A 15,539-nucleotide genomic window follows, 5' to 3' on the forward strand; every position below is an offset into this window, starting at 1 on the left:
TGGTGCTAAATCTCCGCGATCTTCTCTTGCTTCAAAATAGTTTGCTATGATTTGGTTTTTGTGCATTAAGTCGCTTGTGCCATCTGCATATGTGCTAAGGCACTGTGTTATACTCCTTGCACATTATCTCTCCGTTCTCTCGTAGGGGATTTCCATGTATAGTCATTACTGAATAGTCCCTCCCGGAGCACTTCTTTAATATATATCTTCTTAAGTATTGAATTTCGTCTTTCTTCAGAGACACATTATGCAGCCTATATACATAGGCTACAATGGCCAAATTCTTCATCATGAAGTGAAAAAAGGGCCAGCACAAAGTATTTGTGTATAATTTCAAGATATTTTTGCAAACAGCATAAATCTCCCGCACAAACCCCTTTTTAGGTCTCGCTTGGCAATAGCAGCTCATGCGCTGCTCTTGCCATGCAAGGGCCTTTTACAGTCGATTCTCCTAAAGCCTTACATGCATGCGTAGGGATGGACAAAGATGGCTGCTCTTACCATTTGTCCAAACCTAACAGCAAGCGTGAGTACGTAGGGACTGTGGACAGTCCGACGCCATCTTGTGACAATAGCTTTCTATTGTCATGCAACCATGCTTCTTATCAGAAGCTTTGTCATGTTAGTTTCCTGTTCCCACCCCCCTCCCGTTGGCCGTGTTCTCGATCCCCCTGCCCCTTTCCCGTTGTCCGTGTTCCCGTTTCTTATTTTAACCACCAGGCAGCTCAGCGCCACCACTGCTATTCCTCGTGCACCGCTTACAATCAGATTGACTTTCGCTCGTCCCAAAAAAACACCAAAAAAACCACAAACCGATACTTCTTGGGGTTTTTGTTTTACTCACCGCAGTAATTGGGAGTTGTGCCTATTCTCTGGCAACTCGAGCCAAAAAATCAATTTCCACCTTTCAGCATGGGGAACTCGGGCTCTTACGTTTTCCTTCTTACCAAAAACTTTGAAAGCTCAAAACCGAAACAAAATGGAAATCACATTGGAAGCGAAATTTGATTCAGGAGCTAAATACGTGTAAAAAGAAATCATTCTCTGCTGCCCCTATAAGTAGCATTTGTTAAATGCACCCAATTGAGCTTGAGTGTTAGATTTTTCTCCTTCCCCGGGATTAACACAAGTTTCCCGCTCAAAGTTTTTAGAATTTGTGGCTCAAAACAACCCGGTCAAGAGTCCTCATCAGGCTTTCTATACAGCCCATTGTAAAATCAAAACTGGAAGTCCCAGAAAGCAACGCAAAACCTGGATTAGAAACTATGGAAAGGCCTGGGAAACTTGGGGGCGCAGTATGCCATTTGAAGAAGGGATATTGGAATACCTAGTGAACATTTCACAATTCTGTTTATCGTGGACAGACGTTCTGGAAATTCAAGATTTTGTGAATGTCAGAGAGGTGATGATCATTGACATTTAAATTGGAATCCCAGGCAACAGTTGTTTTATTAAAACATATTATCACCTACTTTCCCTTCAGCGCGCACTGCCGTGTGTGGAACGCGCACACATCCAGGACATCGTGCGAGAGAGTCGCGCCGCTGCTTTAAAAAAGCGAGCGGCGCGAAAAGCGGCCACTTTCTAAATGCGTGTGGCGGAGAAAGAGTCGGGATGGAGTGCAGGTAAGTGGGGCTTTGGACCTTGGGGGGCTTGGGGACTTGTCGGCATGTGGCTGTTCGCACTTGTTGGTAAAGCGCGGTGCGGGGACGAATGTGGGCTTTTGTTTAAGTATAGATTTTAATCAGAGCCCCTTCACGGGCTGTGTTTAACATCAATACTTAAACAAAAGCCCACAATTCCTCTCGAAGCCGCGCATTACTAACAAAAGAGTAGAACCAGTTTAAAAACACAGCGTGTACACGCTGTGTTTTTAAACTGGTTCTACTCTTTTGCCCGCCCTTGTAGCAAACGTCTATTCCCCTCAGCTGCCCCGCCGGTGATGGCTTGGTGAGCTCTTTATTTCACGGACTGCTGTGGACGCCGGAACATCTTTTAATTCACCTCCAAGTAATCCAAATTACAAATGACTGAGTAGAGTGGAGCAGCAGGGAGCCTTTACTTTCAATTTCACGAAGGAACAGATGCCCAGCGGCGTGTGCCTGCACTCTTCTCGCCTGCACTAGTATTAATCTGTAATGTGCCTACGGGAGCAGGGATAAAACCTATAATGGTATGGTTCAGTGACTTTTGGTCAGCGGAGTGTGGGCTCCTCACTCTGCTGACCGAAAGTCACTGAAGCACTGCAGCGTGCACACCCACCATCCAGATGCACTTTTACAATGGCTTGAACAGCTATTTTGGAAATGTTTTCAGGGAGAACGGTTCATCTTTCTTTAGTAGAGGCACCTGTTACCAGGCTTTCTTTGCTTTCTTAGCTGTGTTCCTTGAGGGTGATGTTGGTGTTCATGGAGAATCTAAGTGACCTGGCATTCAGAAAAAGTTGGGGTTTACATCAGTTCAGGTTCATGTCTCTTGATACAATGGCTTTGTCATGTTCCTTGCCATTTCAGTGCACATAACTGCAGCAGGAAGATTCGATTAAAAATAAACGTAATTTTACAAATGGCCCATCCCTGCCCCAAATCTACCCAAACCCTTGCCCGGCCTGAATACTTAACACTCGGGTGGTATGAATAACATACACACATATTTAATTCCATAGGTCATATATTGATTATTCTGGTACTTACTAATCATGTATGAAATGCACCCACTCTGAATTGTTGATTTTTGCAATTATTTGACTCATTCGCATTGTGTAGGATATTTTTGTTCAATATTCAAGTCAATTAAGAGTCAATAAATATAAGATTATGATAGAAACCTACAGGCCACACCATTTGTTCTCAAGCAAGGCTGGCACTGTATGTGTGAAAATGCACCATCTTTTCACTTTTTAAAGTAAACGTTTGGAGTGACATTTGGCGCTACACACGCGCGCGGTCTTTGTTCCTGGCGCCCATAGCCATGGTTGCAGCGCACAGAGACCCTCCACTGCCGCACACAGAGGGAAAAAATTAGAGGGAACATTGATTATCACCCCCCTGAAAATCATAGTAGAGGATTCATTGTTACTGAATTTGCAATGTGATATTATTTTATGATTAACTCCTGTTACACACATTTCGAATTCCGATATATGTGGTCTTTCCAGCATGGGGAACTTGCCAAGCGCATTAAAAATCAGACCTGCACAATTTTTCCTGATCAGTTTCAGCTGGTCAAACTAGCAAAAATATACAAGGGGAAGAAGGCCCAGTAAATGACGGTATATGCAACACACCAAAATGCTTCTGCAATTCCCACATTTTGGGAATTTTAGGTGATATTTATTGCACACGGTAAACTCCAAACTGGTGAGCCAGATATGATCAGGTCCAATAAATATCGACACTCAAATAGGGCCCTCGCGAGCAGTTGCTAAGGGTAAAAAAATTATTTGATTCCATTACTAACAAGCATTAAAAATGCAATAGGTCTCGCCTTTCATTAAGTTAAAGCCATTTGCTTTGCTATACAATACCATTAGCAAAGCAAATGGCTTTATTTTAATTAAAGGCGAGACCTATTGCATTTTCAATGCTTGTTTATTATAGAGATGATGGAGAAGGAGGACAGACAAGCCTCACAGGCTGTCCATTATATGGCTAAAAAGAGACTGTGCCTTTAAGGACCCAGAGACCACCAGTATCCCATCATGCTCAGCAGGTGTCAGTTGCTTCAGTTCTTTTTTCCGGCTCCTGCTGACAGGACACTGGAGCATTGAGCTCAGCCAAATTTATGGTTTTTTCCTCAAAATTCACATCTGAGTTTCGGTGACAACCTTTCCATTCAAGACAGACTCTCTTAGTGTGTGTATACTCTGTCTTCCAGATAATTACGTTCCTGAGTCTTGCCAACACTGCAGGAACTTTTCCAGATGCACATTACGAGACCGGGAGAAGATTCGCCTTCAGAGCACAGAGGAGCAAAGAAAACATGCATGCGGGACTTCAGAGCGATGAGAGGGTCAGTCATCTGTTTCTGAAGGGGGTACGTTGAGATGCCACCGTCATTCACAGTCAACAAAGAGATCGATGCCGACACATCGAGGGCAGTTCACATTGAGGACTCTTTTGGCGTAACCTGGACTACAGAAGGAAAGAAGGAAATGGAGATATAGCTATTCCTCTCCAGACTCATAGTATTCTAGAACATACTCTCCTTCACGGGATGCACCAGGTTCCTCTCCGTTAGCGGCATCGCCACCACCTTCTCCACCTCCTCCGCCACCTTTAACTCCTCCAACACCACCAGCGCCAGTCCCTCCTGCGCCAAGGCCCAGATCTCACTCTAGAATGCACCTTCGTTCCAGGCACCACCATCACAGCTCAAGGTTCTCATCTCCATCATCAAGGCGCTCTCATCATCATCACTATTCATGACGATCTCGATCTAGACACACTACAGAGACTTCATCTACTACTACAGGACGATACTCTCCAACTCTGTCAGACTTCTCACCTCCGCACGTATTACCAGTGGATGATCTCACCCCTTTTCAAGAAGTCTTGGTGAGGGGAGCTGCTAAGCTAAATATTCAGATGTTGAACATAAGTCAACATCAAGACCTCAGCTGCCACTAGTCCCTTCAACTATCAGAATCTGCCATGATCCTTTTCTAGACACTAACATCTCTCAAGCCCACTCGATCAAGGCTTCAGAAACAATACCGCCTTCAGGAGCAGGATCCTGCCCTTCCCCGTAGGCACCCAACACCAGATTCTGTCATTGTAGTTGCTGCAAAGAAACATCAATACATTACTCCCACTTCAGCCATCCCTCCTGATAAAGAGAGTCGAAGGTTGGACTCTGTGGGTCGGAAGGTCTGTAGTATGGCAGCCACCACAATGAAGGCGGCAAGCGGCGCTGTCCTCTTATGAGGTATGCTAGAGCTCTGTGGAAATCCATGCAACAGTTTGTTGAGCATCTCCCAAGAGACAAATGTGAGGACTTAGTGGAAATTCTCAATGAAGGGCTAATAGTCTTTAACCAGGTCATTAGTGGTGCAGCAGATTCTTCGCTTCTTTTGGCACATGAGTACTGCCACGGTGTTACTGTCCGCAGGCATTCCTGGCTTCGCCTTACCTCCCTCAAGCCAGAATCATAACAGAGAATACTCAATCTTTCATTCTCCGGTACCATCCTCTTTGGCAGCCATACCGATGACGAGATGGTGAGGATGCAGGCAGAATTTGAGACTTTGAAGGCAGTTGACTTAAAAAAAAACCTAGAGAACTAGGGAAATGTTTCAGGCCATACCAATGCGTTTTTATTCTCAGAGGGTTCAAACCCCTCACTGGTATCAAGGACACCAGCAAAGCAGTGCTCAGCAACAGCACCAACGACCTTACCTGGGAAAGCAAGCTAGAGGAAGGCCCACCCAGCTTCCGCCTCAAGTAGGCAAGCAAACATCCAGGTCAAAATCCTGAATTATTACTTTCCCCTCTTCTGTTACCTACTCTGGTAGGGGGAAGCATCCACCATTATCTGGCAGAGTGCCAAAATATCACAAAGGACGCCTGGGTTCTGAATATTGTTTGCAATGTATATTGTCTCAGGTTTACCAGTGCTCCACTGTTCATATCTCCCAAACCATCCAGTTCCCAGTTCCCTCTGTTACGATCGGAGGTCAGCATCCTCTTACAAATGCAGGTGGTTGAACCTGTTCCTCACCAACAACGAGGTACAGGCATTTATTCCAGGTACTTTCTCGTCAAGAAGAAGACAAGAACAAATTTAGATTCATTCTTGACCTCAAAATAGCCAACAAGTGGATTTGGCGAGAGTAATTCCGGATGCTGGCATTACACCAAATTTATCCCCAGTTATACCAAGGGGATGGGCTCTATTCCTGAGCTCTGTAATGGGGCAGGACCATTATCAATTCCAAGTGCTTCCATTTGTCCTGAAGTCAGCACCAAGGACATTCTCCAAGTGCATGGCAGTAGTTACTGCTCATCATAGGAAAACCAAAATATTCATCTACCCACACCACCCGACCTCAACCAAGTCGTCCACAACTTCTCCGCCAGGATCAACAAATGCACCAACAAAGCTGCCCCACTGAAACTGGCAAAAACCAACAGAACCTCAAGACAAGCTGGTTGGTACACCCCAGAACTGAGAACCACCAAGCGCAACTGTCTCATACTCGAGAAGCAATGGCGCTTCGCCAAGGACCCCTTCAACAGAACTGCGCACAAAAAAGCACTCAGAGACTACCACCGGCACATCGAGAAGACCAAAAGAGCAGCCATCACTGTCTACCTAGACGCAGCGGCTAACCATACAAAGGAATTATTCAAAATCATCAAGGAATTCTCCAACCCGGCAGCCACGGAAAACATGGTCCACCCTTCCCAACAACTCTGCAAAATCCTATCTGACTACTTCCACAGTAAGATTGCTGACATCTACTACAACTTCGACCTCCGACCCACCACGCTTAGCTGCAACCACCTCACCCAGCCAACCAACACCTGCCCAGCCATAACACCTTGGTCTACACTCGACACTCAGACCACCACAACCATGATGTCTTCCATCCACTCTGGGGCACCCTCTGATTCCTGCCCCCACCATCGCTTCAACCTTGGATCCAACATAATCAGCACTGAACTGACCACCGTTCTCAATGCCTCCATCTCCATAACATTGCCAGATGCATGGAAAAAAGCAGAGTCAGAGCCCTCCTAAAGAAAACCTTTGTTGACCCCAGCTACCTCGGAAACTATCGACCGATCTCCCTGCTCCCATACCCAGCCAAAGTTCTCGAGAAAGCCATCAACCTGCAGCTCACCAACTACCTTGAATGAAACTACCTACTCAACAACTCACAATCAGGATTCCAGGCCAACCAATGCACTGATCGCCGCAATAGACAACATCAGATTCTCCTCGACCGCAGAGAAAAGGTGGTCCTGCTCCTCCTCAACCTCTTCGCAGCCTTCAACACTGTCTCCTACCACAAACTCATCGATAGACTCCTCAACATCGGCTGTCGAGGATTATGCCAAGGTTGCGTGCGTGGTCGGTGGGTGTGGGTGAGGGTTCGAGTTCTTCCGGCCACCAGCTGTAGTCCAATGCGGAAGTGTTGTTCCCGAAGATCAGTACCTCTTTTTTGTCATAGTTGAATTTGAGGCAGCTATCGCTCATCTCTCATCCAGTCAGCTACATCAGTCTACCATGAAACAGCAACTCAACACTGTCGCCTCCTCCTGCTTCCACACCCTTCGCATGCCCTACAGAATCCCAGTAAACACCAGAAATACTGTCATGCAAGCCCTCGTCATCAGCTGCCTTGATTACAGCAACACTCTCTACCCCAGAATCCCCACCCAGCTCCTCAGAGGACTCCAGATCATAAAGAACGCTGCAGCCAGACTCATCATGGACCTTCCAAAACGAACCCACATCTCTCCTCACCTCATAAACATCCACTGGCTTCCTATCCAGAAAAGATGCCAGCTCAAGATGCTCACACACGCCTGCAAAGCTCTCCACGACCAAGGACCATCCTATATCAACCACTGGCTGAACTTCCATCTACCCTCGAGACTCCTGCGCTCCGCCTCACTTGCCCTCACTTACGTCCCCTGCGTTAGTCACAGCTGCAGCGGGATCTCTCCTTCTCTTACATCCACCAAGAGCTGGAATGACCCCCCTCCCTCTGCCTCCGAACGGCCCCCTCCCTTACGGTCTTCATAAACTCAAGACCTGGATATATATATATATATATATATGGGAAGAAGAGAGTTTGTTGTGATATAAGACAAGTAGCCGAGGAGTATCTTTAAATATTATTTATTAGTTGCAGGATGGTATCCAAGTACAGCAGCCCCACCAGGAGCAGCCTGCCTGCTGCTCAGCCCGTACTCCAACTGTGGTAAGACACAGGCACCCAAACCTTCCATTCATCATCACCACACCAATGTTTCACTCAAAACACTCACTCTGGCTGAGCAGCCAGGACATAGGGTCAGGGCCGGCTTTAGGGCAGTGCAACTGGTCCAGCTGCACTGGGCGCTGACCTGTGGAGGGAGGCACTGTGACCTCAGGAGGCGCTGTGTTTCGCAATATCTTATGATAAGAGAGATGAGGGGCACTTTTGCAGTGTTAGGGAGAGAATCGAAGGAGGCGGTCATGGGATGTGGGGGCACCAAAAGTGATTGGGCGCTACCAACGCTAAAGCCGGCTCTGCGGTAATGGGGGAGATGCATGTATTTGTAAGGAAGATATAAAGTTCATGTGGCTGACCCACACAAGGACTGCCTTTACTGTCTTCATCCCAAAAATGAGGTAAAGGAGTGCAAGATTTGTTCCACTTTCTCCTCAAACCCTCTGAAGGACAGAGAAGGGAGGCTACTCCTTTAGAAGACAAAGACTCAGAAAACATCTTCTGAGGAGGATAGTGACACTTCTATGTCTCACAAAAGGGCTAGATCCCATGAAGGAGTGTCAGAGGAGTCCTTGAAGACTTCTCATCAGCCTCACAGCTCCAAGAAAAAGGAGAAGCAAAAATATTTCTCCTAAAAAAAATCCTTACCTGGCCCATCAACACCATCTACCAAGGATAGAGACCACCCCCTTGCCTCCTCAGCTGGCCCGTCTACAAGGCATAAATCCTTTTCCAAGTTCCTCTCCACAATGTCTTCACCGTCATCACCAACATTGTGGACGACCACCAGCACTACGATCTTGTCATGAAGACCGTTGATGGTGAAAACGACGACAGCCAACATCGGTGCTACCATCTCGTCAACAAAGATTCAGGCATCTATGAAGTTCCAGTCGACGTCCCCGTCCACGATGGTCCCAGCGATGCTCCCTTTGACGACGAGCCCGTTGACGGCGATCGACACCATCATCGATGAGGATTAAGGTTTCTAAGATGACCAGTACCTTTCTACATCCTGAGGTCACCTCACCCAGCAACGTTTCACCTCTGCCTCCAAGACACGTGCTGCATATTAACAAATCTGATGATCACTGCGGCCTTTTTGGTCCAGCTCACCTCCCTTCATAACTGAATGTTAAATGCCAGAAGGAAGATGCGGGTTATGAGGAGGAAAAGCATTACTATCAGCATTACTATCCTCCACTTCCAAGACATTATGAGCCCCACGGATATTGTTCTGATCCTCCACCTAAGTGGGATATTGCACATCTTCCTGCTTCCTTTATACAGGACCTCCAGGCAATGCTCACAGATTATCAAGGCGTTTTCTGCAAAGCCCTGAAGAGCAGCCGGGTGTGCCACTACAACTTGTCACCCCTCTTGCTCCAGGACCTCTCCCTCCGCCAGATACTGCTAGAATAACGTCTGCTTCCCATATGGCAGCGCCACCGACGAGAGGGTGAGTTTCCTAACACACAGTCACCTTTGGATGAATGGGATAACTATGTCCTACCAATACTGTCTCCACTTCCGCAGCAACATACCGATTTGCCTCAAGAAGATATCTGAGGTTTCCATAACCTCATGGAGAGTGCAGCACAAGATTTCCTCTCCCTATGTCGATGAAACAGTCCAACTGTTTTGTGTACGATTTTAAAAAGCAGACAAGAAAATCGGTACGTTCTATACCGATCGTTGACTACATCTGGTAAGAAGGAGTCAAGGTGATGGTCAGAAGTCAAGAGAAACTGCAGCTCCAATGGATACAGTAGTAAGGGTCCTTTGAGGACTTGATATCCATGTCTCCTCGAACGGTGCCAATGCTAACATGGTGGTCTCACAAACCACATTTCTCTCAAGGCCTCACGTTCCTACCACTAATACTAGATTTCATCATCACCATGGATGCTTCTATTGAGGGCTGGTGCTGCCATTTACAGGACCTTCAGGTCCAAGGAAGGAGGTCGACAAGTCAAATATCAACAGCTTGGAGCTCAAGGCCATTTTTCTCCCCTTCCAGGCTTTCCCCCCAAGGATTGTAAAACCCTCTGTGCTGGTCCGTGCCGACAATAAGACCAGCATGTATTATATCAACAAACAGGGACGAACAAAATCCCTAATACTATCTCAAGAAGCCCAAGAGCTGTGGGGTTGGCTCATGGCACACGGAATAGTCTTAAAGGCCGAGCACGTGTCTGTAGTCCACAACGCACTAGCAGCGGGGATCAAGGACGGTTGCCACGAGGGGGAACTGGACTACCAACAGTTGAAAAAAATATTCTCATTGTGCCGGAAACTAGTTCTGGACCTCTTCATGATGGACAACAATGCCAAATTCCGGTTCTACGCCAGTCGATTCCCTCTCCCAGGACCGTGGGGAATGCCCATTCGAATAGCTGGTCTGGGATTTATGCGTGCGCTTTTCCCTGATTCCCAAAGTCCTCACCAAGGTGAAGACGGAATGCTGCTGTCTTCTATTGATCGCTTACAAGGGGCGTGGGCAGCACTGGTTTTCAGCGCTCCTCCTTTTGTTGGAGACCAAGCCCATGCAACTTCTATCAACACCATCTCGCCTGACATTGAACCAAGGTCAGATATACCACCTCTTGCAAGCATGTTTTCTGAATTTTATGACTTTCAGAATGTAAATATCACTCAAGAATGCAGAGATATTTTTTCTAAGTTAAGAGCGGAGAGTATGGGCAAAACATACAAATTAAAGTGGAAATCTTTTTGTAACTGGTGTTAACAAAACAACTAAACACCCGTTCTACGCTTCTCCGGAACACATCTTACCTTATCTTCTTTTTCTGGCCAAGTCAGGCCAAGTTTATTCATGAGTCAAAGTCCACCTTTATGCAATTTCAAGGTACATATGCTCGGCACAGGCTCTATCTCTCTGTTCTACAAGGCTCATAATGCAATTCATGAAAGGACTCTTTAGAACCTTCCTACCGATGCAAGCTCCTCCTCTCGAATGGCATATTAATTTGATCCTCTTGTAACTAATGAAGCAGCCTTTTGAACCCATTTATAATGCTGACTTAAAGTTTCTCATGTGGAAAGTTGCTTTCCTAATCGCTCTCACATCTACCGAAAGCGTTAGTGAGATACAGGCCTTTGCCACTGAAGAACCTTTTCTTCGTTTCACAGACGAGTTTGTACCTCTCAGAACAAACTCGAAGTTCATCCCAAAGGTTCCTTCTCAATTCGACTTCAATGAGCCAGTCATCCTTCGAACGTTTTTCCTCAAGCCAGGCACGCTGGCTGAGTAGGCTCTTCATACTTCGGACATCAAACGGTGTCTCATATTCTACCTTCCCAGAACTAAGCACATTCGCAAGACTGGCCAGCTACTTGTAGTTTATGGCCTAGGTCGTCAAGGCACCACAGTGACAAAACAGTTTTCCTGTTCCAAGGTGGGCAAACCCTTAATGAGGAGAGCTAATGCTCATTCGACAAAAGCAGTGTCTACTTCGGCTGCTCTGTTTGTAGGCATTTCGCCGGAGTAAATATGCTGTGCTGCAGTGTGGAAGCGCACCCTCACATTCACGCAGCACTACTGCCTGGAATCGAGATAGCGCAGCTATGCAACCGTAGGCCAGTCAGTGTTACGCCATCTATTCCAATAAGGTGAGCCTCTTTAAGTAAAGGTGTTTCTGATGGATACATCTGCCAGTGGATTCCTCACCTTGTGAATATCCCCTGCGCCAGCAACATTCGGAAACTTTTGTAGCAGTCCACGCCGATGTGGTCGAAGGCGACGTCACAGAGGCACGGCTCCGCTCGCGACTCCGCTGACGTCACCGGCTCCATAAGAAGACCCCATCGGCGTGATGACGTCAGTTCCCTTTTTTCCGCGCCGCCGACGCCAACGGATTTCGGGAATCGTTACTGGTAGCTGTTCTGGTTACTTTGTATGTTTTCTGGATTTCTCTGTCTATCTTTTAAAAATGTCGACAAGGAAGTCTGGGTTTAAGCCTTGCCGAGAATGTGGCAAGCACATGTCCATCACCGACCCGCACGACTATTGCGTTTGGTGTTTGTCCTCGGACCATGATGTGGGAGGTTGTTCGAGTTGCAGGAAAATGAGCTCGAAGGCTCTTAAGGAGAGAGAAGCAAAGCTCTTTATCGCCCGGATGAAGAAGAAGGAGAAAAGAGGAAGAAGAAGATCCAGGTCGAGGTCGGCTTCCAAGTCGACTTCGGAACATGCTTCAAAGAGCAAGATGCATAAGAAAAAGAGGAGGCATTCGTCGCATCATAAAGCTTCGACGTCAAAGTCGAAATCGCCAGCTCGACGTCGGAGAGAGTCAGTGTCTCCTTCTCCTGTCCCGACTTCGCCTCCGGTTCCATCTTCTCCGGTGCCTTCGCCGGCTCCGGCTGAATCCCCGGTGCCGGTGTCATCTCCAGCGCCGGTTCCATCTCCAGATCCTGCATGTCCTCCGGCTCCGTCTCCGACTCCGGCCCAGGATGAGGATCGTCAGGCTCCGGGTGAGTCTGTAACGCCGCTTGCTCCACCATCGGCGCCGATAGGCCCGAGTCCGGTGCTACCTGACCAGTATCCTGCTTTCCCTACTCCAGGTCAGGACCCCTCGCATTATCTCAATGCAATGTATGGGGTGTTCTCACGGGCCATGTATACCTCTGGTGCACCTATGGGTCCGATGGCTTTCAATCTGGGAGTGCCGCAGGTTTACCCTCAAGCACCGTTTATGCCGTTCTTCCCAGCGACGCCGTCTTGGCAGCTGCCGGCGCCGAGATCATCGACGCCGCTTCCCTCTTCGCCGGCGCCGACTCGACTTCATTTGACGCCGGCTGCTCCAGCTGATCCGCGTTCGACGCCACTGCCGGCGCCGTCGGATTCGATCACGGCGCCGCCGACGCCGCAGGTGCGGATCCGTTCGAGAAGGGAGGCGCAGAGAGTGCTGGAGGAGAGACGCTTTCTGATGGAAGAGGCTGAAGAGGGGAAATTGGTCGAATCCGATGAGGTGTTCGACGAATTGAAGGAAGCAAGTGGTCTGGATTTGTCTCCAGAGTGGGAGATCACTCCGCCATCAGACGAACCCTCTAAAGACGCAGCACCCTATCATGCAGTAATTAGAAAGGCTGCGGAGTTGTTGGACCTTCAATTGCCATCCACCGAATTCAAGTCCAATATTTTAACTTAGGTGTTGCATTCTCCAACTGCGGTCTCAGAGCCTCTGTTGCCTTTCAACGAAGCAATTTTGGAACCTGTGCTGGATGTATGGCGCAAGCCTTTCTCAGCTCCTGCAGTCTCCAAGGTAGTCACAAGAAGGTATAGGGTGGCTCCAGGGGATCCTGAATTTTTATCTTCACACCCTTCACCTGAAAGCCTAGTAGTTCAGGCGGCTTGTTCTGGACGGTCGAAAGGGGCATTTCCTCAAGTCCCAGGGGACAGGGAGGCAAAAAAGGTGGACCAATCGGCAAAGAAGGTCTTTTCATCAGCCAGTATGGCATTAAAATCTTCAAATGTGACTTGTCTGTTGGGGCGCTATATCCATGCGCTTATGGACTCGGCTAAAAAGTTGGCGCCAAAACTGTCAGAGGAGGATAGAGGAGGCTTCAATGAAGTTCTATCGGATGCCCAGGCGGCTGCTCGCCAGGTGATTCAGAGTTGCCTGGATACAGCAGACTCAGTTGCCAGGGTCATGGGGTCTTCAGTTGCCACCAGGAGGGGTGCATGGCTTAAGTCCTCCGAATTCTCTTCTGATGTCCAGTCAACTTTATTGGACTTACCTTTTGATGGGTCTGGTCTGTTCGGGAAGAAGGCTGATGCTGCTCTCGAGCGCTTCAAAGAGAGTAAGGCTACGGCTAGGTCGTTGGGCCTTCAATCCCAGCCGAGAGGTACTTTCAAGAGGTACAGAGGATTTGGAAGGGCGAGTTTTCGTTCTTATAGACCAACCAAGCAGCAGCAGCAGCAGCAGCAGCAACAGCAGCAAGGCTCCAAGGGATATAGAGGAAGACTTAGGGGTCGCTCACGTGGCCGGCAACTCTCCTCCTCCTCTTCCTCTTCCTCAGCCCCTCCCACCACCGGAAAGCAGCCCTAGATTCGACATTCCGGATCATGCTGGTCCTGTGGGGGGCCGGCTTACCCATTTTCTACAAGATTGGGATTCTGTAACTACAGATCTCTGGGTTCTGGATCTTGTAGAAAATGGGTACGCCCTTCCCTTTTGGGAATTCCCCCCAAATTACCCTCCTTGCCAAGGGGCTTGCTCGGAGGACCACCGTCTTCTCCTGCAGGAGGAAGTCCTGAAGTTGTTTCAGAAAGGTGCGATAGAGGTGGTCCCAGAGCAGGAGAGGGGTCAGGGATGCTACTCCCGGTATTTTCTGATTCCGAAAAGGACGGCAGATTGCGTCCGATATTAGACCTCAGAATCCTGAACTTTTACCTGAACCAGGAAAAGTTCAAGATGCTCACCCTTGCGCAGGTTCTTCAAGCGCTGAATCAGGGGGACTGGATAGTGTCGCTCGACTTGCAGGATGCGTATTTTCACATCCCCATTCTGAAGTCGCACAGGAAGTATCTCCGGTTTACGATAGGGTCGCAATATTATCAGTTTGCGGTCCTCCCGTTTGGTCTTACTTCGGCACCACGAGTCTTCACAAAGGTGATGGCGGTGGTGGCAGCCCATCTCAGAAGGTCGGGGATTTCAGTTTTCCCTTATTTAGACGACTGGCTGATCAAGGCGGAGTCGCCAGAGAAGGTGCTGCGCCATCTGCAGGATACAACTCGGCTGTTGTACAAATTGGGTTTTTCGATCAATGTGCCCAAATCTCACCTGGTGCCCTCTCAGCGCAACCTGTTCATAGGTGCGGTACTGGACACTACTGTGTGTCGAGCATTCCCTCCTCCTCAAAGGATTCTCGACATACAGGAAATTATTCCTTTATTTTTCAACGGAGCGGTCGTTCCAGTTCTGAAGGTCCTTCGCCTGCTCGGTCTGTTCGCCTCCTGCATCCTGTTGGTCAACCATGCACGCTGGCACATGAGGGCACTCCAGTGGTGCCTCCGCAAGCAGTGGTATCAGCACAGGGGAGATCTCAGGGAGTCTGTGAGGATCTCCAGAGAAGCTGCAGCGGATCTGTCTTGGTGGAGCGTGGAGGGCAATCTGTCCCAAGGAAAGCCCTTTCATCTACCTCCATCGGTGACCACAGTGATAACGGATGCATCCACTCTAGGGTGGGGTGCTCATCTGGGGGATCTGGAGATCAAGGGTCTTTGGTCTCCAGAGGAAAGGTTGCTTCACATCAACCTTCTGGAATTGCGGGCGATACGCTTGGCACTCAAGGCCTTCCTTCCTTCCCTTCGCGGTCAGTCTGTTCAAGTCCTGACGGACAACACTACCGCGATGTGGTATATAAACAAACAGGGTGGAGTGGGGTCTCTTTGTCTCTGCAGAGAGGCCCTGCGTCTATGGTCCTGGGCTCAGGACAATCAGATTTGTCTGATGGCAAATCATCTGACCGGGGTTCTGAACGTGGGTGCGGACAATCTCAGTCGGCAGTTCTCCGCCGACCACGAGTGGAGGCTTCATCCGGAGGTAGTTCGTCATGTCTTTCGGATGTGGGGAGC

General features: G+C 48.4%; 1 protein-coding gene across 4 annotated transcripts in view; it reads left to right on the forward strand.

Annotated features, from left to right (window-relative positions):
* The window catches only part of GTF2IRD1 (GTF2I repeat domain containing 1), a 1,036,986-nt gene that overhangs the window by 467,291 nt on the left and 554,156 nt on the right, over positions 1-15,539 (forward strand). The gene's annotated exons all lie outside the window — the stretch shown is intronic.

Source organism: Triturus cristatus, chromosome 3_2 (assembly GCF_964204655.1).
Source record: "Triturus cristatus chromosome 3_2, aTriCri1.1, whole genome shotgun sequence".
NCBI classification, from domain to species: domain Eukaryota; kingdom Metazoa; phylum Chordata; class Amphibia; order Caudata; family Salamandridae; genus Triturus; species Triturus cristatus.